This window comes from Pezoporus flaviventris, unplaced genomic scaffold (assembly GCF_033815535.1).
Source record: "Pezoporus flaviventris isolate CSIRO_AGI_PZ_B2104156 unplaced genomic scaffold, CSIRO_AGI_Pfla_v1 ptg000005l, whole genome shotgun sequence".
NCBI classification, from domain to species: Eukaryota; Metazoa; Chordata; class Aves; order Psittaciformes; family Psittacidae; genus Pezoporus; species Pezoporus flaviventris.
Genome location: NW_026892553.1, coordinates 4795731 through 4823510, shown reverse-complemented (window position 1 = coordinate 4823510; position 27780 = coordinate 4795731). Strand labels below are relative to the sequence as shown.

The window sequence follows — 27780 nt, the reverse complement described above, 5'->3', positions numbered from 1 at the left end:
ACCAATTTAGCTTGTGCATTCCTAGTGTGGCTGCTGGCAGGATATGGCACTTGGAGCTGCAGAGCCTGTTACTGTTTGCGTAATGGTTTTGTACCCCATTAAAGCCACTGTTGCATTTCACCTTATAGGTGGGTGCATCTCTGTGACAGATAAAGTGGTCCCTGTACACAGGCTGTAGCTGGTAAAGTGCTTTCTTCTGAAAAGTGCCAGAAGAGTGCAGCAAGTTCAGAGTGTTAGTATGCATTATTCATCTTTTAACAATATCCCAGCAAAATTTAGGGGAGAATGGGGACAACTTTGATGATTAAAGAGGGCAGGACACAGGTTTGACGTGTCTATAAAGCCAATTACAAACTCCTATTGAGCGTCAAGTCTCAGTTTCAAACGTAAAGCAGTAAGAAAAGCTCATTGTAACAATTAGAGTGCTTACAAAGGAAAAACACTTTAATGCTGGGATTTTGTGCCCATGACAGAACTACAGGGGATTAGCATGGGGGAGCAGAGTAAGAAAACGAACCTGCTCCCACATGGGTGCTGTCAGGAGGGTGCAATCCTCCCCATAACAGGTCTGGCCATAGGCATTGTGGCAGCATGATGGAGAAGGCAGGAATGGCACAAATGCATCTATTGGAGCTTCACTCTTCTGGCATAAATAAAATGCTATGCTTGGCTTGAGAGTGTGGGAAGAGGGGGAGAGAACCGCAGTGTGACCAGTCACTGGCCGGGAAAGGGGAGTCAGTGGGAAAAGGAAGGAGGGAAAGACAGAAAAAGTGCCTCCAGCTGACCAGAGGGAAGCTTTCCTGGTGAGAGAAAAGGTAAAAACTGGATTTCCCTGGATTTAGTCTGTCAGTAAATGAGTTAAGAGATTTTCTCAGTTGTCTAAAGGATTTAGACACCCATGCGTCATAGGGTCTGGGAAATGAGGAGGACATACAAACTCAGAGCCCTCAGGTGGCTGGAACGAGCTGATCACTGAACCTGGTATCACTCAGTGGTGGGCTGACAGGTATTAACGGCCCGGCAGGGAGTTTGGCTGGATGCAGCTGAGGCAGGCAGTTAGGATTGTCCGGTGTCAGGGGCTCAGGCTGGGGTGCAGGGCTCCAATGGCTCTCACCAGCCCAGGAGCGGCTGGAATGGAGGGGTACCCCTCAGCCTCCACCTTCAGCCTCTCCACCACCGGCCCAGGAAGCCATAGAACAATCACTCACCACGACCAACAATTGGCTGTCCCCAGGCAGCGATTGGACCCTCCCGGCCAACTGCCCCCAGTCTCTACACAGAGCCTGATGTCCTATGGTGTGGAATATCCCTTTGGATAGCTCAGGTCAGGTATCCCTCCCTGCTTCTTGTGCCCATCCTCAGTGGCAGAGTGTGCAAAGCTGAAAAGTCCTTGTCTTGGAGTAGCAACAACTAAAACATTGCTGTGTTATCAACATCATTCTCATACGAAATCCGGGCACAGCACTGGACCAGAAACAAAATTAACTCTATCCCAGCCAAAACCAGGACAGTGAGTGTGGAGACGGTGTGTGTGAAGGGGTGTGTGGGGTGAGGAGTGTGACTGGGGAGATGGGTGTGATCTCTCCTTCTCCCCTTAGTGCTGCTTCAACTTGGAGGGTGGGTGTGTGTGTGTGTTAAGGGAGCCTGTATCGCTGGGTGTTTGTGAACGCGGGTGTGTTTGTGTGTGAGGGGATGGTGTATGGGTGTGCGAGTGTGGGAGAGGAGGAGGTACCCGTGTGTGTGCGTGTGTGTGTGTGAGAGGCGGGTGTACCCGTGTGAGTGTGTGCGTGTGTGTGTGAGGGGCGGGTGTACCCGTGTGTGTGTGTGTGTGCGAGGGGCGGGTGTACCCGTGTGTGTGTGTGTGTGTGTGTGTGTGTGTGTGTGAGGGGCGGGTGTACCCGTGTGTGTGTGTGTGAGGGGCGGCGTGCGCCGGTGAGGGAGTGCGAGGGGCGCTGCGCGTCCCTGCCCGCGACGCTCCTCTCCTTCCCTCTCTTCTCCTCTCTGCTCCGACTCGGCCCCGGCTCCCGCCGAGGGGCGGTCGGAGGCGGCTGCTGCCGGGAGCACCGCCGGGACCCGGCGCCCGCCCGCTGCCGGGGCGAGGAGCGCGATGCCGCTCCCGCCTTGCCCTGCTTGTCACCGGCCCCGCGGCTCCGCGCCGCCGGCGTAGCGCGCCCGCCTCGGGCGATCGGGCTGGGCAGCGCGGGCGGGGCGGCATGGGGGCTCCCGCCCCCCGCGGCGCTCGGCAAGGAGCGGATTACAAATGAGCGGCACGGCCCCGCGGCCCGGGCCCGCGGGCACCCCGGCATGTAGAGCCTGACGGAGCGGAGCGGAGGTGAGCGGGGCCGCGGCGGGCGCGCACCTTGCGCGGGGAGCGGGGCCGCGGCGGCGGGGCCGGGCGGGGACCGCCGCGAACCCCAGGGCAGTGACCGAACTTGGCGCCGCGGGCCCTTCGTCCCCTCTGCAGCCGCGTGTGGCGGGGCCGGTGCTTGACTTGGGCCGGGGCACCGGCTCCCGCTTGCCCCGGGCCGGGGGGGCGGGGGGGGTGTTCTCCTGCTGAAGTTGTGGGTGCCGCGGGGCTGGGGAGCGCGGTGAGGAGTTGCCGGCCCCAGCGGGACTCGCACCCCAAGGGACGGAGCTGAATTTTCCCTGTCCTTGCGCTAAATGACAGCGCGCCCCGTGTCAGCCACCTGCGTCCTCCCGCTCACGGATTAGATCCGAATGTAAATTGTTGTTAATTACGGCATCCTTTGACCTGGTTGTGAGTTCTCCGCTGACCCAGGAGCCCTCAGGGTGGGAAAGGTAACAGTGATGTCGCAGAGGGTGTTCTCTGCTGTGATGCTCGCAGAAGAAATGCCTCATTCATCGTCCCTTCAGTCCACAGACGCGAGCATCTGGCAGTTTATAGTTTATCGAATTCTGCAGCCTACAAAGAAAAGTCAGGGCCGATTCTCAAGACTCTCCATAAGTTCATTTGTTTACTATGGAACCGTGACTTCAGTGGTCTCTTTGGCACAGAAACATTCTGCTTTGTGTGATATTTTTGGTGGCACTGACAACAGATTTGTTAGTCACGGTTATGAATATGGTAATGTGCGAGTCTTCCATTAAATCCCACATGCCCTAGGTAACATGGGTGCACTGGCATGTATGAAGTCTTGCTGCTGCTGCACGGGAGCTGTGTTGCTTTGAACTTCCAGCCCGTTTGATCGCTTCCCCTTAACTTTTCCACTGTGTAATGAAATATATTTCATCTTCCTGCTGGTCAGATATAAGTTTTGTACCGGGTGCACCTCCTCGCAAGCAAGCTTATGTAATGCAGCGCCCTGTGCAGAATGCAAGAGGAGATGGAAGGGAAGATTTTTGGGACGAGGATGGTCATGTGGTTGCAGTGTCTGTGTGTGTGTGTGTGTGCCTGTCCCCATGGGGGAACCACCAAGGAGGGTTATTTTCTTCTGTCGACATCCTGCCTAATCCTGGGCAAATCTCTCCGTCTTCTTCAGTGTTGCTTGCCTTCTCCGTCAAATATGGCTTATCCTGTGTTGCTGCTTCTCAGGGCTGTGTGCAGCTACTCAGGAGCCCTTGAAAACACTTCTCAGCCAGGGAGGTACTGTGTAAATGCAAATTACTCTATTGCTGTTCTAAAAATGCTTTTCAGACCTTAAAGCAGTGTCTTTAGGCACCTTATTGAAGCTGTAGCCAAATGTCTTTGCAGACAGGTCCAAAGCAGGCTAGAGGAACTATTTCCTTGAGTAAAGAGATCTGGTGTCGTTTCTGAGGAAAAGGAAAAAAAAATGTAACATTTGGGTGTCATCAGATGTGCCATTCGTTGTTCTGTCCTTGAATATTCACCCCCAGTTTCTTCCGCATGTAACTTGGCAGTAATTACCAGCTGAAGAAACGCTTCTGTCCTAGATGGTTTAAGCTGCAAGTGGTGGATAAAGACATGAAAGAGCTTACCCTGACCATGACATCAGCCTTGCCCACTGTGAGTCCACTGGTCTCTGTGGTGTGGCTTTACTGTTCCATCTGGTTGTGTGTATTTAGAGCTATAGCAGTGATCAATGTGCTCTCAGCTAGGAGCAAGTCTTCCTAGGCAAGAACAATGTCTCAGACACTGACAGGGCACATTTCTAGTGTTAGAAGTAAAGAAAAAGGTCAAGATGCTGGCTTATTTTATTTTATTATTTTTTAAGCTGTGGAAAGAAACTAGATGGAAAAGCACTTGAGCTTCTGACTAACCTCTGATGAGCTTTAATTTATCTCCCAAGTGCATACAGCATGAACAGAATTCCTTGTTTTTATCACTGGGATTCTGAAGGAATCCATTCTATTTTGATGCGCATTGCTTTCATTCTAGGAGACTGAAATCTCACTGGTTTTGTAATATGTATTTTTTCAAAGCATTGTTATTTTCTTAACCACCTTCTGCTTTGGTAGGATCCCTGAATAGCTTCTGCTCGGAATCGCATCTGAGGTAATGGCAAGATGCAAAATTCTTTGATTAACTCGCTTTTTGCAGAGATCTGCTTTCAGACCACCTTAAAAAATTCTTAGAATGTCAATTCTGAGGTCTTTTCATGGGGTGGATTTAATAGAGAAGGTACTGTCAGCTGCGTTATGAGTCTTGCTGATAATACGATTACGTTGGTTTTTGAGGGATACAGTTCTTGGAAACATACCTCAGAGGAGAAAATTCACAAAAGCTATGTGCAAATAATTTTTTTTTGGTACAACAGATGGGAGAGCTCGATAATCACCGCTCAAGAGGGGCTAAAATTAGTTTGAAACAGAAAAGATTATTCCTACAAGTACGGTAGTATAATTTGTACAAAATGAGCCAAATCTTACTAATTGTTACACTGGTGTAAATAAAGAGTAATTCCTTTGGCTGGAGTTTCTCCTGCTCCAGGAAGTAATGTAGAACACAGGGGACTATGATGCTCTTGAGTTTTGACATGTTCATAGCAAAGGTCAGTTCTGCTGGAAAGCCAGTGGCAGAATATGGCCCAGAATTTAGCCCCACGTTCTCCTGTTCACAGCAGCACAATACTCACTCACCAAGACTCCAGTTCAAACTTTGCTGTGATGTGATTGTGGGTAGAGGGTTGCTGAATGACTCAGATGAATGTAGCTCAGAGTAAACAAACATGTAAATCATTTCTGGCTACAGAGAGAGAAAGGAAAACAGGAGGGAGCAGAGAAAAGCCAGCCTCAAGGATAAGGCATTTATAATGGCATGATCAGCAAGGATCACTAAGTTAGGCAGGATTCAACCATCAAAAAGTCAGGGCTGGATTTGCCACAGTGTTTTAGCTTTGTCATGAGAGGAACCTGGATAAGTGAGTGCCTGAATGCAAGTATTACAAGCAAGCAGGGTTTTCCAGTTGCTTGGGCTGATAGTCTGGCACAGAGGTGAGCAGGCTCATGTCGAAACTGCATTTGGGCACTTTTAAATGTCCCACTTACTGTGAGAGCTGGGAACCAGGTGTACTGCCTGACTCGGAGAGGCAGGGTGCTGCCAGTGTCTTGTTGGTAGTCTTTACAATGTCCAGTTTAGGGGAAAATGTAAGCTAGCAAGTGATTCCTGGAAGTTTCTGAGCCCCAAATCCTGGATAGCAATGTGGTGTTGGTACATGTATCTGCAGAAGGATCCAGACCCAGCTTGTGGTTCAGATCAAGAAGTACCAAAGCAAGTCAGTGGCTTTGAAACAGCTGTTGGTTTCTTTTTAGCTAGGTGAGTCTCTAGGACAAAATCAGAACATGGCAGAGGCTATTCTCATTTGGTTTTCCTGCCAGTAAGCACAAATCACTGCAACAGAGCATCTTGCCAGTCAGGTCCTCCTGATTGCCCAGGCCCTGTGCACTTAAAAGCCATAGGAAGATGGAGCTCTCTCTGTGTGTGGGAGACTGCAGTCACTGGAAGAGCAGGGTTTTTATCCCTTTCAGCTGTCTGAGCCGTTATGCTTCAGTGTGTTTTCAGGGTAAGTTAGGTTAAGTTCCCTCTTGGGGAAGCAAGAAAAGTGGTTGAAATGAGGGTTGAAATCCAGGGTTAAAAGGAGGGGAGCTGGGGTTGATCCCCTTTTCCTGCACAAGGATCAGATCCCCAGAGCAGATCCGGGCAGGTTTATCATCATGGTAAGAAGAAGATGCTGTGTTGTTTTGTGGAGTCAGTCAGTGTAAAACCTGTGCTCTTCCTGGGGTTTCCTGTCTTGGAAAGCAGTCCTTAGAGTGAAGTGTGGCTGTAGGTATGGCATCTTTGCCATGTTTTCCATGAGATGATGGCTGTGAAGGTGAGGAACTGGAGAGGCCAAGTGTGGTTCTCTATGTGTATGAGTGGCAGGTAGACCTCAGTCCTCATTTCTCCATTTTTTATTTTTTTTTAAGAGTACATTAGGGTTTTTATAGTGTTATGGTCACAGTGGCCATGACAGGAGACTTGACTTAAGCATCAGGACAGTTTTTGCTGTTAGAATTATGGGTGTTTGTGTTACATCATTAGACACTTATTTGTTCTCAGCTTCATCTCTGGATTCAAGTCAGGAAGCTACTTCGTCCTTATTCCTTTCTCCCTTCTCTCAGTTTCTCCCTCTTCATGTGCAGTGAACATGTTCCGGTAAGACCTGAAGCAATTTCCTGGCTTCTCTCACGTGTCCTGCATCCCTTTTGCATCCTTGGACAGGCCACTGATTCACTGTTTGGGAAAGACTGGCTTAAGCACCTGAATAGAGTCAGATATGTTTCTTATCATGTCTGCTAATTAAATTGTAATGCTCATTACCACAGGATGCTGTGGAGGGCAAAAGCATAAGCAGGTTGAAAAGGATGAGATGAGTTCACAACAGATTCTGGGTAGGAAACATGATGGCTCTGGCTGTCTACACTATGAATTGTCAGATGCAGGGAGAGTGCAGTCACTGTAAGTGCAGTGGATGCAAACTGCTGCCCGTCACCAGAGATAACATCCTGGGATAGAAGGACCATGGGTCTAATCTGTTCTTGTGTTCTCCCAGCACTGACAGACATAGCTTGCTAAAATAAGCAATTCACTTTCTCCTCAGTAAAATAAAGAGTGAATAACAGAGCTTATGGGATAGTGTTTATTGGGCATTCTGGTTCCAGAATGATAACCAGAGTAGGGATTTCAGCCTGCTCTCACAGGTATTAATGGATTAACATAGGAAGCTGCAAGAATTTCATTGTACGAAGCCTTACTGGCAAAGTAGTGCGAGAGCATGAAGCCATTTGGGGCTCAGGGCCCTGGCTGGGATAAGAGATGAAATAATTCCACTCTCTCATTCAGCCTTTGTGTCCTGTTCATTCTGGTTTGTGCTGCATTATGAAATGGAGGTGCTGATCTCTTATTTACCCTGGAGCTGCGGTTAATGGAAATACCTGTATTTTGTGTATTGGGGTATTTGAAAGGTTCTGGGTGGAAAGACCTCCAGGTTTATAAAATTGCCCTAATGCCCTAAAACTGTTCCTAGTGGGAAGAAGAAGAATAAAGATTCCTAGGGTGTCAGCCCCTCGTCACTGACTCTTCAGCCTTTTCTCTTGGGAGGTCACGTTATGCAGAGAATGGACAAGGGGCTGTGGGATGTACCTCAAGGTACAGCTAGGGAGGCTATTTCAGTGGGAAGCATCTGCTGCAGCAGAGTGATTTTTGTAGCAGTAGAGGAGAGGTTATATTAGCGAAGGAAGTAAAGCCTGATCTAGGGAAGAGGAAGAGGTCAGCAGAGCAGAGACAATGTTCGATCAAAAGGTGTCAAGTCCCTGCAGTATATTTAAGGCTGCAGTGAAAATGCTTTACCCAGGTCTTTTTGCTGTATAACACCAGCAGGGTATCCCCATTTGGGAAGAGAACACTGAGTCTGTGAAGAATCCTAAAAGTCTTCTCCCGCAATCTCCTGTCTCTTCAGCAGGAGAAACAAAGTCTAACCTCCCTCTTGGACAAGTCCATGGGGGCTTCTGGAGCTGACTGTGCCCACTGGTTCCACAGGGGCTGTTGGAGAGGACAGGGCTGCTCAGCCAGCAGCGCAGTTCTCCACCAGCCTCCTGGTTCCTCCTCAGGAAGAGCAGCTCCCACGAGGTCCTTTCTGACACCCCGTCATCACCAGCTCCTGCTGACAGGGGGATGCACAACAGGAGATAGATACAACATGGCCACGTCACTGTTCCTGACAGACACCAATTCCCCTCCATGTGGGATAGACATAAAGGGCACAAGCTGAGCCCAGAGCAGGGGTGTGCTCCATAGCTGGGAAGAGGACTTCAGGCTTCTCAGACTTGAAGTCTAAAAGAAGTGTATGCCTTAAAATGCACATCTTTGTTTAAGCCTGGAGCTCTGTGTTTATGGAGTGTTAGGGCAAATGTTCTGACATTTGTCTGTGGGTTTCTATTGATCTTGAAATCACGCCAGGTTTGAAATGATATCTTTACTGCTTCACCCTACCCAGGGGTTGGTGCTGGTGTGCACACATGCACACTGCCAAGGTTATACGAAGAGCTGGCGATGAGGAGGGATGCGTTCTGGTCCTGCAAGTGCACGCCTGCGCGCACGCACAAAATGGCTTCACTTCCACCTCATCTCCTGCAGTTTTCCCTGCACCATGTCTATAACCTAATCAAACAGGCTGAGCAGCTGGTGAGTGGGCGCCTTGCCTGTCAAAGATACGGGTATGAATATCAGCAGTCAACAAGCCATCACATTAGCTATTGGCACAAACTGTAACCAGTGAGGGTAGACACCCCTCCCAAAAATAAACCCATTGCTGTCCACAGAAGACACACGAACCCCTGCTTGACTGAAATAGGTTGGGAAAAGGAAGAAGTTGAAGCTAGGCTGAAAGTAATGTGTGCAGGATGCTGCAATGGGTGAAAGGAAGAGTTGTTTTAGAAAGTCTTCTAGCTGTGAGGGCTTCAGTCAAAACCAGTTCATCTGCACTGGCTCTGCATCTGTGGAGTGATTCAGGTAGCACAAATGGCAGCAGATCTTCCTGGGCTGACTTCTGATTTTGCCAAAGATTTGAATGTAATCGTGAATGGAACAAGACAGAAAATGGGGTTTTTCTTCCCGCACAAATCTTGCAGATTCTCAGAACGTTACTCCAGCCTACGAGCCCCGAACGTTTGTCATTATTTGTGCAAAATGGAGCATCTAGAGAAGCCAGGAGCCTGGTACTTAAATCACTCAGCAGAGGCCTGGGGAAAGAAAAGGAAAGGCTGGGATTTGGGCCACCAATGCATTTTGGGCCCAAAGCCTGTTTGCTCTTCCCTGTATGGAAGAAAGATCAGATTTGCTGGAGCTGTTTGGTCCCTGCTCAGACACATTTCCAGTCAGCTAAGCTCAGTTCTCAGAATTCCCAGTTTTTGCCTGGCTGAAGGGAAATGTGGCTCTCAGTGACCTGTTGTTTTTCACCAGTCCCAGGACTGGCCGTGGGTTGAATCTGAAGGGACTCTCTGGACCTATGAGGTGAGCATAGAAACAGCAGTGGGAAATGGGAAAATTCCCATTGACTTCACTGAGCGTTGAAGAGCAGTGTTTGATGTCAGATGTTCTCGCTGTCCCCTGAAGGGCTTGCTTTCATTCGTTTTTAAGGTCCAGTAGTTGATGGCACCAAAATTCAGGGTGAAGTATTTGGGGTGTAGTGAAGGAGCAGGGTTGCTGCCATGACCTTCCTTCCCATGCATGTTTGGATGAATCTCTCTTACAAAAACCAACTGAAACCGAGCTCCCTCCGCTGTGGTACCGAGCTGTGCGGAGCGGGCCTCTTTGGGCTGCTTTGTGTGCTCACTTTTTTAGGATCAGAGCCTTTCTTTCTCCTGTTTCTGCATGCAGAGCTTCCCCTCGGTGGCCCAAGGTGTGTGTGTGGAGCAGGATGTGCCACTGGGGCGGCAGGAGGCTTGTGAAGGTGAGCTCTCCTGAGGCATCTTTCTGTCCCTCCCAGAACAGGGTTTGACTCAGCCCAGGAGCTGGGGCTCATCTTCAGGCTCAGCCCTTGGTAAGCATGGGGTTACAAATAGCTGGATAAAAGCTGAGTGTGTTTTGCACTGTGACAGGGCTGAGGTGAAGGGAACTAAGGAGTTGCTCCAGAGTCACAGAGATGTGATTCCTGCAGTCCTGCTACGTAGCCCCTTTCATGGCAGTGCTCTTTTAGAGTCCTTTAATCTGGTTATTCTGCTTGGATGGAGTCCTTTAGCTGCCAAACTTGCAGCGCTGAGGCTCTGGTGCCGTGAGAGGATCCTGTGCCTGGCTGGTGCTATATTTGAACCGGGTGAGACCACAGATACTTGTCAAATCTCTGCTGCTGTCAGATTATTCACAGCAACTACATCATAGATGGATTTTGTTGTTGTTTATGGACATTTCAGAACCTGATCCAGGTTCTACAAATGGCTCTGGTGTTCCTGGATGTTTTTGCCAGCAATGGCTTCTAGACTGGTCTTGCTTTCTGTGATGCCTCTAGGAAGATTTGGGCAGCCACAGGATATGTCTCTTCTTGATCCAGACACTGATGCTTGGGCCTGAGAGCCTGCTCTGTTCAGGTGGTCTCTGGTAGTACTGGCAAGCTGAGTGCTGTTGTACACATTACAGCATGGGGCTTGCTCCCTTTTCAAGTGATGACCGTGCATGAGTGGGTACATGCTGGGGCAGACAGCAGCGTGTAGTCACAGGGCAGTGGGGCCTGTGGTCTATAGCGTGTTCCTATGCTTAAATGTTGAAGCATTATGAAGGGAATGCAGAGTTCCAAAGAAACCGAAATAAGCTTTTAGTTCTTGTTCATTTCTGGAAAATCTGATGTTAAATAGTATTAATACTGTGCCCATATTGCAGTTGTTTAAATCAGCTTACGGATTGAGCCTCTTAATGTGGAGTTAGGATAGATTAGCAGCATCGTCACCCATTTTACAGACAAGGAAGGAGAAACGCAGAAGCATTCCCATGATTATGCAAGTTCAAGAAATCAAAAGCCAGGTCTCTTTCTTCCTTGATGCCATACCACAGAAAGCTGTCACTGAATTCAGCTTTGTGAGGCATGTTTTGTTATTCAGAAGCAAAAGAACAGTGTGCTACTAATAACATGGTTACACGAGGGGTACCAACATGCTGTGTAGATTTTGTGATGGATGGATTCCTGTTTTAATCATCTTTTATAGCCCAAACATATACCATAAGCCTTTGTGAGTACTCTATGGGGACTCAAGTCATAAAGAATTGAGATTAGGGGGCACAAAGCCCAGCCCACTTCCCACAGAGAGACCATTGGCAGTGCTGCAGTTACACATACACACATCGTGCTGTTATGGCCAGTTTAAACTCAATATTGAACATATCCAGGGCTAAAATGGGACTGGCAGTTCGAAGAAGGGAACATAAAGTAGGATATTTATGAAATAATTATGAAGCACTCTTAGATGGAGGATCCAAGCAAGAGTTTGTAGCAGAAGCTCCCATAGAAGTTTGTAGAAGTGTGCAGATGGATTCTTTGCTTCTATCTTGCTGCATGATGAGGAATGGATCAAGCTGTGGAACAGCCTTTTCCTTCTCCATTACAGGTGTCAATCTTCCTGCCACTAAGCTCAGCCCAAAGCAGGAGTGAATGAATGAATTCTAATCTGCAAATACGGAAAGTGAAGAATACGGGCAGGTTGTCTCCTCAGCGGAAGTAGTCTTTTATGGGAAAGATCATTTATTAATATCATGGATAACTGATGCTGTTCGAAAGTACTGGTTTGTTTCCAAATTAACCAACACATAAGTAGACCTACTCTTTTCTCATTTAAATTCATTCTTTTTTTATCTTGGTTTGGATCCAGAGGCCTGATCTGCTGTTTTTTTATCCAACATTCCTGTTGAATCCATATGGATCAATTATCATTATCAAGAGCATTGGCTTGGTCCTAAAAAGAGCCTCTTGCACCTGAAAAATGAACCCAGAGAACAGTCTCCTCAGGCTCCAGAGGCTTGATGAACCACCTCTGTGCCATGGGGATGCTGGAGATACAGAAGAGTCTTTGAATACAAAAAGGGTAACGTCAATACCCTTTGAGTCTTTGAAGAGCATTCGCCAGTGTTTTCAAAACACCCTATTTCTGCATCCAGATATGTAAGGTGCCAGGAGATGGTCCTGCTAATTTGTGCTGTATTAGGCCCTGAAGCTCCCCTGCTGCACACATCCAAGCCCATCAAAGCACTGGTGACATGGATAGAGACATAGCTCTAAATTAGCACTTGTTCTCTTCTCTTGCTTTTTTCTTGGGGTGCTGAGTAGGGAAGATAGGGCCCAGAAGTGAGAGTGACAATAGACTAAGTCAAAACACAGGAGGCTTTGGGGCTGAGAACTGAAGAAGTTCAGGAACAGCACGTGATAGACTACATCAGTGGTACATTAAATAAGCAGCAAAGCATGGAGATGCTTTGATGTGCTACCAAAGCTTTGTAATACCTTCCCTGCTGAGTTGGAGTTTTAACTTGGTGAGTCTAGTGAACGATATCAGCCCAGTGTAACAAAGGAGGAAGGAGTCCAGAGTAGCGGCTTCTCTTTTCAGTTTTACCTGTGTAATTAGGAATTACATCACTGGAGCCAGGAAGACAAGTGAATCTGCACAAGCAGAATGAAGTTCAGAGTACATAAGATGTATTTGAAACAATTTGGCTCTGCTTTGGCTGAAGTAATGTGAAGGAAGAGGGTAGTAAATTAATAATTAATGCTAGAAAGGGAAACAGAAAAAAGAAGGTAAAAGAAAGGAGAGCTCGAACTGTTTTCGTACCCTAACATGACATATAAATATATACAGACTTAATTAGGAGAAGATTACTTGAAATCTCAAAGCCAGCTCTCAGCTTCACACTTTCTCACAATATTTTGTTACAGCCTACTGTAAAAAAGGCCTTTAATTAAACCGGATCCATTCATCCAGTCATGCCGGTGGTACAGTGAGACACCGGTGCAGAACTTCGGTCTTTTTGGTCAACTGAATGGAAAGAAATAATATCACAGAAAAGGTGTTTCCCGTGTTAACAGGCGATACTCATCCCTTGTACCTTTGGATTGGTTTGTTCTCTTTGCCCTGCAGACTGCAAACGTGCCATGAGATTTTGTCCCACATTTTATGGTGTGTGTAAAGGGAGGATTTTCTCTGACGCATTTTTAGATGCAGTGCCGTAGTTGCTTGTATTGCTTGCTTAGACTTTGCTGTGTGCCCTAAGGATTTGCAGTCCTATGCTAATGTAATACATAGAGTCACCTTGACTTCACATTTATCAGCTTATGCAAGTGCTAACCTTTTACTGCACTGCAACAGAAATGTCATTCCTGTTCAGCCTTGAGATGACAAACAAACAGCTTCATCCTCAGTAACAGATTTTGGAGGCTGGCTGGCTCAGTGGCTGGTGCGGTGGCCTTGGGAGCATAGTTCTTGTCAAACACTGCACAGACCAACAGTGGGCAATCTTGTGGGGATTTTCCCCAGGGAGGGATGGTGTTTCTCTGAGTGGCTTCACCTTTTTCAGGCTTTAAGGAGAGCGTACTTGAAGTGTGCTGAACATTTCATGCTGGCTTTCACTCACTGTCCATGGCATTACACGGTGCAGTGTTTGCACTTATTTTGGGGCAGCTCAAACTGCAGGGTGCTTGGCAGGAATGCAGTATCCCTCGAGCTGTCACTGCCCCTCATTTTCTTTTGTAGAAAGTTGAAGTCCAGGATGAAATTTGGCAAACATATGGATAGCATTTGACTTTTTCAACCTGAAATGTCAGCCAAGTAACATTTGTGGAACCAGGCAGTAGTCACTGTGGTAGCCTGGACCATCCTGCTAAGGATTTACAAGGAGATTCAGTAGCTTGCCTGAAATATAGGGGAATTCTTTGAGGACCCCCAGGAATTCTTTCACCCAGACCCCTCGCTCCTGTGGCTCCTTTGAAAGGCGATGCATGTATCTTGGCTAAGTCAGCAATGGTTTGGGACTGGTGTTAGTATTAGCATGATATGTTGAGCTGGTTTGTTGCTTCAGGGGGAATCTCAGTAACTGCGTGGGGCACTGTTTGCTTTACCTGACCTGGTATATTCAGAGTGGGCTTGAGTGCTGCTGTCATTAAAAACACCACAGAAAACTCAAAGCACAAATAAAGAGAAACCGGGCAATAGTCCTCACAGGAAAAAAAACCCAACCTATTTCAGAACCCAGAATTACCCTTAGCAAAACATTTTGATATTGCCAAGGGAAATAAATCACCCATGACTGAGTGAAGGTGGACTGTTCTGTGACGCCCCAGGGATGAAAGAAAACCCAGAGTACTAGGAGGAAAAAGAAAGACTTGAGGTAGAAAAGCATCTGCAACTTAGAATCCCTTCAGAGTGCATACTCTGAATAAATGCCACAAGACCTCGCGGAAGGTGCAAGGACTGTACTGCCTTCCTTCCTATTGCAAGAGCAATGTGGGGAGGAGGCAAGCGGGAATCATGGGGGCAAAGAGTAAATTCCTCTTGCAAGGAGAAAGGCTGACAAAGGAGCAGAGTAGTTCCTTGCTCTGGGAACTGCAGGATGAGCAGTGGCAGCAGCAGATCCCTAGCTCATTGTGGGGAGAGAAGTAGCGCTTGTGCTCGTGTAGATAGATGTAAGGTCTACACTACTGTGTTTTGATCAGAAATCAGTAGAGGTGGACCTGCACTGTAGCTCTGAACATAGCTCTGGGAGGAAGGAGCCAGACCTGCTGGGCCAAAGGTATGCAAACCAGAGAGCAAATACCAAGTAACTGGTCTAATGCATTTTAGACAAAATTGAGGAGGTCTTCACTGACAGCAAAATCCAGTTAAAAAGAGAATGCAAGGGCTCCTCAGGGTGCTGGAGGGCACAGGGAAGTTGGTGCTGAATCTAGCTTCCCACTGGAGAGCTGGGCAGTGCAAAGGTATTTGAGGGGCAGGGGATGGAAATCTCAAAGAAACAGGGACTGAAGAAGCTGAGGAAAGATAGCTAGGTTTCAAGTGCCATAGCATTGAACAGAAAGATGCTTCTAATCCATCATGGTACTTGGGAGCACAGCGCCCAGGAAATGTAACCTCAGAACATTAAGAAGAATTTGGCCTTAGTTCCTTAGTGTAAAAAGTTCATTGTTTTATTTATTTGTTCGGGTATGTACTAGCTGAAACGAGCTACCAAATACAAACCCCTTCCATTATTATAGTGACAGAAGGGGACCTGAAAAATGAGATCTCGAGGAAACTGGGGACCTGAATGCTTTCAGTGCAGCCAAATGAAGTCCTGGCTGTAATTAAGCTGGTGGAGATGCAGCGTTATTCTAAAGAGTCAAGCAATTAATTTTAGATTTGTGACAACATGCCCTCAAGCAAAATCAGGCTCAGGATTTTCATCAGTCATGCAGCCAAGCTAGGAACAGCCCAGAACTTGAGGAAGGTCCCAATTTTCCCTTGCAGTGATGCATGTAACGTACCATGTCTTCCATGGATACTCTTTTTGCAGTCATTTTTGCTATTTCGCTATGAAAACTTGACTGTGGGTAATAAAATTTAATGGATGGTATTCAGGAATGCTAACAGCTCATTAGAGGAGCAAGAGAAATGGGTAAAACTAACCGCAGAGCTTGAAACGACAGATCTCTATATGGTCATTATGGCCATGCCCACTGAAAGCCGAGGTGAGAAAAATCCCCAGGTCTTCATTTAGTATCTTTGCCAGTTGTTCTGTACAAGCTGGGTTTAGCCTTTTGGAGGTGTTTCTTAATCAGACACTTTATCTGCTTTATGTGTCTGGAAAGAACAGTGCTGACAGTATCTTGAAAATGAGAGCTGTGCAGTGACAGAAAGTTACTGAAGCTGAGATGAAAGCAAAAAATGAATTCTCATGCATTCCTGTTACAGCAGCCAAGACCAGGGCCTCTTGGTGTACTCACCTGTAGCCACCAGTGATGCTGTATGCTCTAAAAACCAAAGGAGAGAAGCAAAGGGAAGCGCAGATCTGAAAAACCACTTGCCCAGAGGTGCACCAGAAGAGCAGGGGGAAGATCCCCAGTTTGCCATGTCACTGGGATGTGGCTGGCAGATAGAGCAAATGCTGCTCATAAAACTCCCAGTTAAAATCCTGGTTTCTTTGCAACCCCAGAGAAGCCCTTGGGCACCTCAAGGATTTTAGCCACTTTATTTTGGCGTGTTTGATGGAGTATTCTGTGTAACAGGCAGATCTGATTCTGGTGGGAAGCACCAGATCCTTCACGTAACTGACATAAGCCTAAGCCAGAGCAGAGCTGGGGACTAACCTCATTTCCCACACTGATTCTGCTTGTTTTGCTGTAGACCTGATGGTGTGTGAGAAGCTCGGCTGACCTGGTTATGGAGGTCATCCCCAGCCCTCCTGACCTTTGAAGGTTTGGGGGCAGCTAAGCCTCAGGTAGCTAGATGGCAGGGATCTTAGTTTGAGACTCATCTCTCCAGTCAATGTCAAGAGACCTGCTCTTCTGGAAGTAACTCTGAGAAGGGAAGATTACATTCTGAACACCATCCTCACAGCAGGAGATAGTTCAGAGTCTAGGACTGGGGTCAGACTGAGAAGCAAAAGGTGGAAGTGCCTCTCCAATCTCTGCTCATTAAAGTAACATACTCCAGGTGGAACAGTGTTCAAGTGATGTCTGACACTGACGATCCACAGCAGTGTGCATAGTTATTTAAATTCTCTGTGCTTCCATGAACACCTCAGGCATAGCGCTCTTTCTGTTCACTTGTACAAGTTTTGTTCATGCGCCACCTTTTTGGTAGGGCAGAATAGGTGAGGCTATCTTCAAGCATCACCCAAGCATGGAGGCAGCTTTCCTTCTCCTGTCTTCTGTAAGGAATAGACTTGCAATCAGCACTGATACCTTGATCATCGTGCCCCGGAATTAGCCTGTCAGTGAGATGGATGGGACTGTTCAAACCTCTCTGAGCCTTTTGTTCCTTTCCCAGGCTCTCTGCTAACTCTGGTAGCTGTCTAAGCATCAGAGTCTCTTCACAGCCATCACAGATGAAGGCTTTCAGTTAAGAAATCAAGACCAAAAAAAGCAAGAGAAAGGCTAAAGAAAATGAGGATTTGAGAGAACAGTGCCTGTCAGAAGAGACTAGCAGTGCATCATCACTGTGCATCTGCTGCTCCAGTGCCTTGTTCTAGTGCAAACATCAGTAGGGAAAACAGCTTTGCTACCCTGAAGCCTGACTCTCCTCTACAGTCTTCCACACATAGCTCAGCTGTCAGTCAGTGGTTGAGGTGTGAGCCTGGAGTGGAAGGAGGGTTTTTTCTGGCCCTAGACTTCCTGTCAAGAGTTGGTAGTGTCTCCTGCTTTGCTTTACTTAGAAAATGGGAGTGATGACACTTTCTGTTTTGCAGGGAGCCCTAACCAGACATGTGAACAAGCAAGGATTTGCTGGAGGAGGGCCCCTTAAGCCCAGGACTTTAAAGAAAAAGGAAAGAAATCTGAAAGTAGTGCTTGTCTGGTAATATACACACAGTTTGCATTTCTGTCTGCAGCCACAGTTATGGCTGTGCTTAAATAGAAAGTTGTCTGGTGTGTAACATTTTCTCAGCTGATTTTAAACTCTGCATGGCAGTAATAGAGGTGTCTTGCAGCAGAGAAGCTTCAGCAGGCCTTGGCTCTAACAAGACGTGTAGATATGCCTTTTTCCTCAGCCAGAAGTGGTGTTAAATTGGTGGCTGTTTTATCTGATTGAGTCCAAGCGCTCCTCTCATGCTACATGTGAACAAGGGTTTATGATATCTTGCTGGCATGATTTAATGGACTTACAAAACTGTCTTCATGGAGAATACCCAGTGGTGCTTCTGCACTGCATTGATAACACCCTTTTAGGTTTATAAATAACAGAGCAGGCAATCCTTAAAGTGTGTGGGCATGAGTCAGTGTACAAAACACCACTGACCTCCTGGTACCAGAGGAGAGCACGAAGACATCCCTTACTGCACGGACCATGCCGGGCTTTTTCCAGCCAGGAAAGGGCTTACAGGAGCTGGTGCCATGGCTTGCAGAGAAGATCTGGGATGCCCAAATCAAGCAGTAATAGAACTGCCAAGTCCATGGGCTCTAAAGCCCTGCTTCTTCCCTCTCTGCCCCATGCCTCAGATCTGCAAACTTTGTCTTCAAGTTAATGAGGTTTTTAAAGCGAGAGGATGTGGGACACTTTCTGCCTGGTTTCTGCATCAATGAGGTTCACTCAGTGACTCACACGCTTTACTTCACACCCGAGAGGCTAGGAACTTTTTTTTTCTTTTTTCTCTTTTTTTTTTTTTTTTTTCCTGAAGAACACCACATTCTCAAGTAATTATTGAATTCCCAAAGCTCAGGGCTGAAAATAAACCCCAGTAAATGTGGCTAGACTCCCAAGGAAGTGACAAGCGTGGCATGACTGTAATCTAGTCTAGTCGTGCAGGCTGCGAACAGTTATGAGAGCCCACAGCCCTGGGGAAAACTGCTTTCCTGGGGTGAAACAACTCTTGTTACACTGCTAAGAGTGATGCTGCTTCCATGGCCTGCTCAGCCCTGACTGGGTGATGTGGTTTGTCCTCAGTCACAATCTTAGTGCCAAAACAGTTCCTTTCAGAGTCACTTTACAGATAGTGCATTGCTGCTCCACTGTAAGAGATCAGTATCTCGTAAGCCATCTGTACTGTAAGAAACAATGCTGTCTTGTCAGGGAGATGGTGAGAATGATAGCCTACATGTTGTGTATCTGCGATTCAGCAGCTCTGCGTAGACATCCAGGGAAGACAAGCACATAAAAAGCACAGCTACAGGTGCATCAGGAATGCACATATAGGAAGAAACCCCAAGGAGCCAAGAACAGAGACGTTCTGCAGGAAGATGTTGTTTACTCCATTAGTAATTGCTCAGTTAGTCGCCTTTCTTCTTTGGGTGTTCAGTGCTCACTATTCCACGCGCAGTAAATCACAATTTTGATGTATGTTTACCGTGATCTGACCCACATTTTATGTAAAGCCAGAAAAACATAAACCAGTTCTGCAAAGCGATGTTCATTCAGGGGAAGCAGAACAACAGTGCGCTAACATTGTAGGTGCGTGGGGAGGAGAGGCCACAGCTGCTGCCGTGAGGGACCACACGTTGTCTCATGCCTCATTCCTTTCCCAGAACTCTTCTACCTGGCAGAGATGCCTGAGAGGTGCCCAAAGGATGTGAGGGGGACAGAGGTCTGGGGCACCACAGTAACTCCCAGCAGGTTCCAGGCATGAGGGCTAGCTGAGGGAGAGCAGAAGGAAAGGCCAGGGTGGACAGAGCCATGGGTGACATGGTTTAGTTTGAGGTGTCCCTGCCGGAACTGGATGATCTTAAGGTCCTTTCCAACCCTAACTATTCTATGATTCTATGAAAGAGCCTTACAGAGCCTTGGAAGGGAGAGGTGATCCATATCAAGAGAGGAAAAGAAAACTGCTAGCAACCTCCGTGGTAAGGAGTGATCTTCACCAACCTGCAAGATCTTCCTCTCAACAGAGATCAGACAAAAAAAGGGAAAGTGAAGCTGTGTCAGAGAAGACCTGAGAGGGAGGAGAAGGGAGAAAGGGAGGACAGGACATCCCCTCAAGAGAACCTGGGAGAGAAAATGTAATGCCCTGGACTGCTCTGTGAATGCAGCAGAGAAGACCCTGGGGCAAGGTATTTGTTAACTGTTTTCTTCTTAAGGTTTGCAAAACATTAATATTTTAAATAGTTTATCCTTCATTAGCATAATTAAGAATACACAAGTCTAAACTCACTGAAAATAGAATTAACAAATTAGCAGGTGCAGGGATTTGGAAGCAAGAGGTTTGGGAAAACAGAGGTTGCAAATGTTGGCATTAAGCAGAGCAGTGAAGTCGTGCCAAGCCTTATTTATGGATTTGTGCATTTCCTTTGCATAGGCCCACTCCTGCAGCCAGAAGAATATAGCCCAATTGAAACATGAACCCCCTGCAGTTAGACTGTAGCCGAGCCTAAAACTGAGAGCATACAAAATAAATCTCTTCTGAAGAAAAACTGACGAGCCTCCCCTCAGATGTCTCTTGGCAGCCGAGATATCTTGAAGGAACACTTAACTGAGCAGGGGAGCAAACTGCAAAATGAAATCCAAAAGAAAAGGGGAGAAAATTTTAGAATAGAAAGAAAATACATCATACTTCAGGCAAGAGCTCGGGGAGGAAGAGCAAAGCGTCCTATGCCCCTGTGAGAAGTTCCCCTTAGAAAAACCAGGACTGACTTCCAAGATAATGTCTTGCAGATTTTCCAGCATGTGACAGAGTAGCCCTGTGGAATATTTAAAGTAAGGTGTTCCCTAGGAAGCTGGGATATTTCCATAGCCGATCATCTCTTCTTGTGCAGCCTTTCATGGGACAGAACTTGTGCTCCCAGTCAGGGCATGGGCTCCGGGAGAGGGAAGTCGTTACCGTGGGGTTGGAAGAGGGTGCCACAAGGCTTCCACTGCAAGATCACGGGGCAGGATATCTGCAGACTTCAGACGTGAGCCCAAGGAAGAGAGACCGTGTTGCTGTTAACCACAGTGGTGAGGCGAGGAGCAGGTGCGGGCAGAGGCAAAGCTCCTGCTTGGTTCTCTCTATGCAGAAGGGAAAAATAGGGCAGGGGAAGAGCATTTCACATCCCTCTAAAGGGGCTCACTGACTCAGCTCCCCTGGAGGCATCCTGACTCCAGACTGCTCTGCCTTGTGCTTGTCTCAGTAGATACCAAGGGATATTACGCTATACATTTATATATGTATATATGTATATTTCTGGGCAATGATGGCCAATTGCTGTCATAAAAAGATGAAGCAAGTCACTTCACTTCTGTGTGCTGTGGATTTCCCATCCGTACAATGAGAGGATGAATGCTACATGTCCTTTGCAAAGTACCTTTAAATCTGTGGCTAAGAAGCTGTGTAAGAGGTGGGTGTTGTTATTGTTGGTAGCTAAAGGGCACAGTGTAGGTATATAAAGATAAAGAAATAACATGGTTACTCCTGTAAAGCTCTGACCCCAATCTCTGACTTCAGAGGAATGATCTGGTAGTTGACTAGGCAAGTTCTATACTGGAGATAGTACTCTGGAACCTTACTAGGGCCTTAATAGAAGCAAGTGTCTGTGTCCTACATTTCTTTACTCACAAGCAGTATAAGTATATAGTATAAGTGTCACTCCTCTTCCATGCTGTTTTATGTCAGCAGCATTCGTTCGTGCCTTTTAGATCCACATGCTTAATTATCTTGAGAACAATATTTTCCCATTTTATATGAGTGTGTTTTTGTGTCCTCCAACTTTTCGGTGGGTCTTCCAGAGCTGTCCAGTTTGCTGTTGTAGGCGGTTTCCTGAGCTAGCTCAATAAACCAGGATTTGACTTTGCCTCTTTATTTTATCTGCAGACTGGTCTGTTTATTATCATTGTCGGAGAGGCTCCCTCCCACTTTCTTTCTATGATGAGTTCTCTTTTTTCTGTATGGCATTCCCACCTCCCCATAAAATGCCCCATTTTACTGCACAGCCAAAGCAGTCATTTTGCCAAGGGACTGTCTCAACAGAAGTGGCAGTGAAGGATGCTAGAACCAGGCCTGACCTGTGCAAAAACATGACTGAGACAAACTGTGATTGCATGACCATTGCAAGCTGTAGTGCTTAGTCTCCATCATTTTAAAACAGTACATTCAGCAAGACCTTTAGCTCAGAGAAATGTTTCTCCTTCTCAGCTCTACACCCATGTAGGCAGCTCAGCCTACGGGGTTTGCTGGCGAGGTGTGCCTGAACCAGCATATTTACTATAGTGTGGAAATTAACTCAGGGAAACAGTAATCGTGTTTCATCTCCAAAAGGTGCTGTAGGTGACCACAGTACTCTCTAAAGCAGCCTTTCTTTGCGATTGGGAAACATTTATGTGAGAATTGAGCACAAGATTTTTTTCCTCTTCCTTCCAAGAACTTCCAGTCTGGTTCCAGTGACAAAATTAGGAACAAAACTAAAATGGAGCCAGAGCTAATTCAATACTCAGAGTAACCCTGGAGACTGTCAGCATAGGGGCTGCAGGTGATGGCTGCTGCGTACACTGGGTCTTGACTGTATCTTTACACGTGTTCCAGGGAAAACCGTTCCAGCAGAGCTTGTTCAGAAGAGGTAACTGATAACCACTAATAAATCCACCCATTACTGAGACAAGAAACAGAGCCTCCACAGCTGGCACTGTCAGTTGTTTATAGCCTGCTGCAACTGCCCTTCCCTCATCCCAGCACCCGTGCCGTAATCTTGTGCTTTCCTCCTGTGACTGGGTGGTTTACTTGCTCTTCCAGCCAGGCTGAGGCAGGTCTAACAGTCCATGCTGCCATCAGCTCTCCTACAGACAGTGTTCACAGGTCATCTTGTTGATTGGAGAAATGGTTACAGTGCTCATTGAGCAGGAGTGGGAACAGGGGAAAAAATCTCTTTGTCAATAGCTACAGCAGCAAGAGATTACCTGCAGCAGAAACAGTGGACACAGAGCAGAGAGACGATAATGATGCCATGCCACATTAGTGCTGCATTAGCAGATAAGACAACGGGGCAGCTTGCTTGACAGTATTTCTCAGTTCAGTTGACATCTCTTTTTTGTTATTAGTGGTGGAAAATGAATAGATAACCCATCTCAAAAGAGTAGGGGACAGAGCAGTGACGTCAGATAGACAAAATAAGCTCTCTGTTCTGTCTGCTTTTGCAAAGATTCATACTATGAATCTATTCTAGGGTTGGGTTTTTTTAAGCTCCTCACAATGGTTCATTTTTATTTATTCACACCTGTGTGATGGCTGTGTGGAGAGAAGTGGGAGAATTACAAACTGTAAACACTTCATTGTAATAGTGGCTAAAAGCATGTGCTGCAGCCATTCCATCACCAGAAGTTATTCTAGTCATTTGAGTAGCCCGGACTGATTTTCGTTGAGGCAATACTGAAATATTCCAGGGATGGGTTAATACTCCCCCCCTCCCTCTGCCTCCCAAATAGGATTTTTGTAATTGACTCTACACCAGAGGTTTCTTCTGTCATCCTTTCCATTAAGACATGCTGGAAGCTGTGTGTTGCTTTCAGGACACATAAAACCAAATCTAGGCTACCTATACCCTGCAAAGATGACACTGACAGAGCTGGAGATAGACAAGGATGTTACTTGGCACATGTTCTATATGGCTGCTTAGGATGTGTGCAGGTTACAACGACAAACAGTAAATGTCCTGTTTATTATTGTCCAGAGACCAGAGAAAGCAAAGTCAAATATATTAGCAACTTCACTGGAATGCACACACTATTGATGTGTGTATAGAATGAATCTGCAGTTTGATAAATTCAGGCAAGCTTGATATTAACTTTTGTTTGAGTACCCCAAGAAGGGTACTGTTTGTTGCTTGAGTTCATTAGCAGAGCTTAAGGCTGAGCCTCCCCATACCGGTGTGCTCACAGTAATGGATTTTGGTTTAAGCCCATATATCTAGGGCTTGTCAGGTTAGCATGAAATGCTGCATTCACACTGTGCAACTAGAGTGAAACTAATGAAGGTTATAACACAAACTGGGGGTTTCCTAATTCTGTTTTCTTGGTGGCTTACACCCTTAAATCATGCCAGTACATCCTGTTCAGGCCTTTAAGAGTCATGTGCAGTGGAGGTAACAGAAATATGCTGAGCTGAGCCTGGTGAGTACACATCTTTTTCCTCCATGGCAAAGCAGAGTCCCCCAGAGAAGTGTTTTCCCATGCACTGTTAAAACTCAGGGCATTACTCATGTGGATGAATTAAGCAGCCTGCCCACAAAATGTGGTGACTGTGTATCTACTGAAATGTTGTTACACTGCATACTTTAAAATACAGCTAGAATGCACTAAAATACATATTTAAGAAGTTTCCCATTGAGGGAAAATTAGCTTATTTAAGACACAGATGTAGACAACTTAAATATCTGGAGAAGAAAACCCGTTTGAAATACAGATCTGCCAAAGAGAACATCGAGCTCAGTAGGTGGAGAGGGAGAACAGAGAACCATTGGGGACAAAGAGAGAAGAATAACTCTTCTGGGTTGCTGCAGGTGGTCATTGCTAGCTGTGAATCAGCGGTAGCCAACCTCTGCAGCTCCATGGAAGAAAGCATTTTGAGAACATCCTGGTCATGCAGAACAATGGTCTGGCCTGTCCCCAGTCTTATGAAGGACTCAAGTGCTGAAGTAGTAGGTTCAATAGAGAAACCTAGCAAGAACAGAACAAAAATCGCAGTTGGCTTGATGAGGAAAGCAAGGAGTATTAAATGCTTGAGAAGGCAAGGTCGAACCAAGTGCTTTGACTTGAAAGTGTCATATTTTGCATCCTGGACAAGTTTGTGCTAGAGTCATACTGGCTCTCAGTAAGGCTGTATCCAGCAGAGAGAGCTTATTCATCTAGTGGAGAATTCATCTGTGCCAAGATTCCCATCCTCCAGCATTATGCAGCCTTGTAGGACTGACATGATGGAGCATCCTAAAGCCAGAAGACTGAGAACTGAGTTTGATTTCTAAGTTTGAGTTAGGACCACTGATTGCTCAGAGAGGAGCAGGTACTTTCGTAAGCCCAACAGAATCTCCAAGCATACTGCATACGCAACATCTTTTGTAATGCTATGTTCATATATACATATATATATATATACACAGACACCCGTATGTGGTTGGTCATGACTCATCAATTGATTACGCAGCGGAAGGGAATTATACCAAAGAGTTGGCCTTTCCAAATCAAACATATAGATCTTGGATAATTGTCACCCTCCCCAGGAAGTTAAGAATTGCAGCTGGGACTTGAGTCAAATTATGACATTTTGAGTTACTGGCAAAGAATTTTAATTTGGCTTCTGTAAATTTCTAACCTGAAGCTTGAGGTTGTCTTTTCTTTTCCAAATGCTTCTCAGATTAGAAGGTTACATGCAGTACCCCAGTGTGTGTATGCATTCTTAACCATGCCTGAAGTGATGAGGAGTGGAAAATGTTCTAAGAGGAATTTTTCCGTCTCTTCTAAGGACGTATCCTCCAATGTGAATCATGACCGACTGCAGCCTTGCGTTTTTATCACACCCTCTATTAGTGCTCTCCCTTTCGCTCATCTTAGGCAGTGAAACCAGATTACTCATCTCCAGTTTTATTAGGTGTCAGTTTCTCATTTCTGTGCTGCACTGCAACCCTGCAAGTTTTGGGAAGCACTTATTCCAGGGGAATGATATATCTTGTATAACTTACGAGATGAAGTTACAAACTTCCTGAGATCACGGGGCCTTTGTTACCGGGAATTGGTGCAGCCATATACACCAGAAGGTCATTGCAATTGTATCATTTAAAAATACTTCTGAGGTTGTACATGCATTCAGTAGTGGCTCTTTCTGCATTGAAAGCAGCAGGAAAAATTTCTGCTTCTCACCAAAAGGGTGGTGAATGTGATAGAGACATCATGACAAGCAGTGAGACTTAGGGTTGCAATCTGGTTCCCACTGAACTCCATGGAAAAGGCAGGTTTCTGGAACAAGAGGGTATCTTTGCAGAAGAAAAGGAAATGCAGGATGCTACAAAGTCAGTTTTATTTCCTCAGACTGTGGGAGGTGTAAGCTCAGTCAGGCATTGTTAGTAAATAAGATCTAGGACACTTAAAAGAAGGATCCAATCACAAATTCAGTTGGTCCATTAACTACATGTGGTATTATTTAACTAAGTGGCCCTTCTGGACTATTTCATAACTCAGGTTTCTTAAAAATAGATGAATATTACTGAGCACACAACCTGCCTCTGAGCATGATGGAAGAGTCAGGCAGGCCATTATAGCAGTTATGGTCCATGATTTCCAGACCCAAAGTCCAGATTAGAAATGCAAGATGAGGAAAATACTCTCTCTGAAATACCAAAAAGAAAAAGTAGCCTTGGCAAGAGGATGGAAGGAAGCAGTGCAGTAAGATGTGTTGCAGTATTGGGCTGGTACAACTAGACAATTCAGGCAGGCTTTCCAGCACATAAACCCTTCGGCAGATCTGAGACAGAAGATGTAGTGACATTTAAAGCCACACGCATGGTTTTGCCAACATGTAGCAGAGTGAATCGCCGGTAGGAGGGAACAACCAACCTCTCTATTTGCAATTTGGCAGATGGGGTGTTTTGTTGTCTGCTCTAATGTGTGATGTGAGTCGGCTGCTCGTACTGTGTCCCTTCAAGTGGGAAAGGTACCTCTTGTCTGTTGGGCTTGTGTTCAAGATCCAGGCTTTGATTTGTTCCTCAGATGCTCACATCGGCTGAGAGCGATGAGCTCCAATATCTAAATTCAAAACCTCTACCTGTCTTTGCTGCTCCCATTACACAGGTAGCTCAGCAATCAGAGCAGTGGTGCTTTTCCACCTCTTACTCAGCATCATGAAAAGGCAAATGATGAGAAAAGCAAATAAAAGCCAGGAAGGTGCTGTTCCATAGCGGGACTATGTAGATGTGAAGCAGCAGTCGCTCCCACCCTTTCAGTTACACTCATCCCATTTCCTACAGGTCATTCTGATTCCCATGAGAGAGTGGCACGTGGGAGTGTGTTGTGCATGTAAAGTGGGAAATAAAGATGGTTTAACAGATCCTACAAAAAAATAAATGCAGTTGAAACTCATGAAATATTTAGTGACAAAAGGCAGTGCTGCTGAGTGACCTTTGCCTGTCTATCTGCATTAACCACAGCTCTAACTAATGGCTATTATTCAGTGCTGCTCCCCTGCTCTTCTTTCTCTTTGCCCTCTCCTCACTGCTTCTTACACATCACTGGGGCTGCCCCCCCCTTGTCTTTTCCTGAGCTACCACACATTGCTCTAAACTTGGTGAAATTTTCACGTTGTTCTCTCCAATAAGAAGCATTAGAAAGGAAAGCTAATTTTTGTTCTTGCTGTTGTGCTGGAGCAACCTCCGGCTCACCTGGGCACGCTGCACCACTCTGACGATCAGCGGGTGTCAGGTCATGAACCAGAGTGGGAGGATCAATGTAAGAGCACTGAGGACAGTGCAGTGTCTGTAGAGTGCTGACTGTAGATTTCATACAGACAGTGACATGTATAGAGCCACTTAGTTTTCAGCAAAAGCCATTGTTTTAAACCCTTGACTGAAGTCAGACCATTCCCTTGTGATTGTAACATGTCCAGCCACGAGTCCAGTCCAGAAGAAGGCAGCAGATCCCAACAAGCCCACCTGTAGCATATGTGATGCCGTTTCACTCTTCAGGCTGAAAAAAGTGGCCCCGTTGATGCAGGGGATAGATAAATCTGAACTGAATGCTGGAAGATGCAGACAAATTTGGGAAATGGGATAGAAAACCCATTTTGTGTTACTAGACAAAGTAATGTGTCTGGAAACCTTCCTTCCCCAAACCAGACAAGCTGTTTCTGCCAGGTATGGCTGCTTTTCAGGGGCTAAAGCTTTAATTTCTGTGCCAGGCAACATAGAAGTGGTGTCAGGCTGAAATGGCTTGAAGATTTGGACTAATAGTTCAGGAAGAAGGGTGACCCAACTGGAGAGAGGCGATAGAGTACAAACTGAGTGGTAAGTTCTCTTACCCTTGTGTAGTTTGTTATGTGGTTCTCTTAGTTTTTCTATGCCTGTTTGTGCTGCAGGTATCACCACTGCATTAGCTAGTCATTGGATATTGTCTGATGCATCTGCAACCAGGCATAGACTGGAAAAATATTTCCTTGCCCCAGATATTAACTCAAGTAGCAGAAAGTGCCTCTGTGAGGAGAATTCAGATGGAAAACGG

The 27780-nt window shown here is 46.2% G+C and overlaps 1 protein-coding gene across 1 annotated transcript in view; it reads left to right on the top strand.

Moving 5' to 3' along the window:
• The first annotated feature begins 2100 nt into the window (after positions 1 to 2100).
• The window catches only part of TRPC5 (transient receptor potential cation channel subfamily C member 5), a 94912-nt gene continuing 69232 nt past the window's right edge, over positions 2101 to 27780 (top strand). Inside the window, exon 1 of the mRNA XM_061445735.1 lies at positions 2101 to 2332. The gene's annotated coding sequence lies outside the window, so the exon portion shown is untranslated. The remainder of the gene's footprint in view (positions 2333 to 27780) is intronic.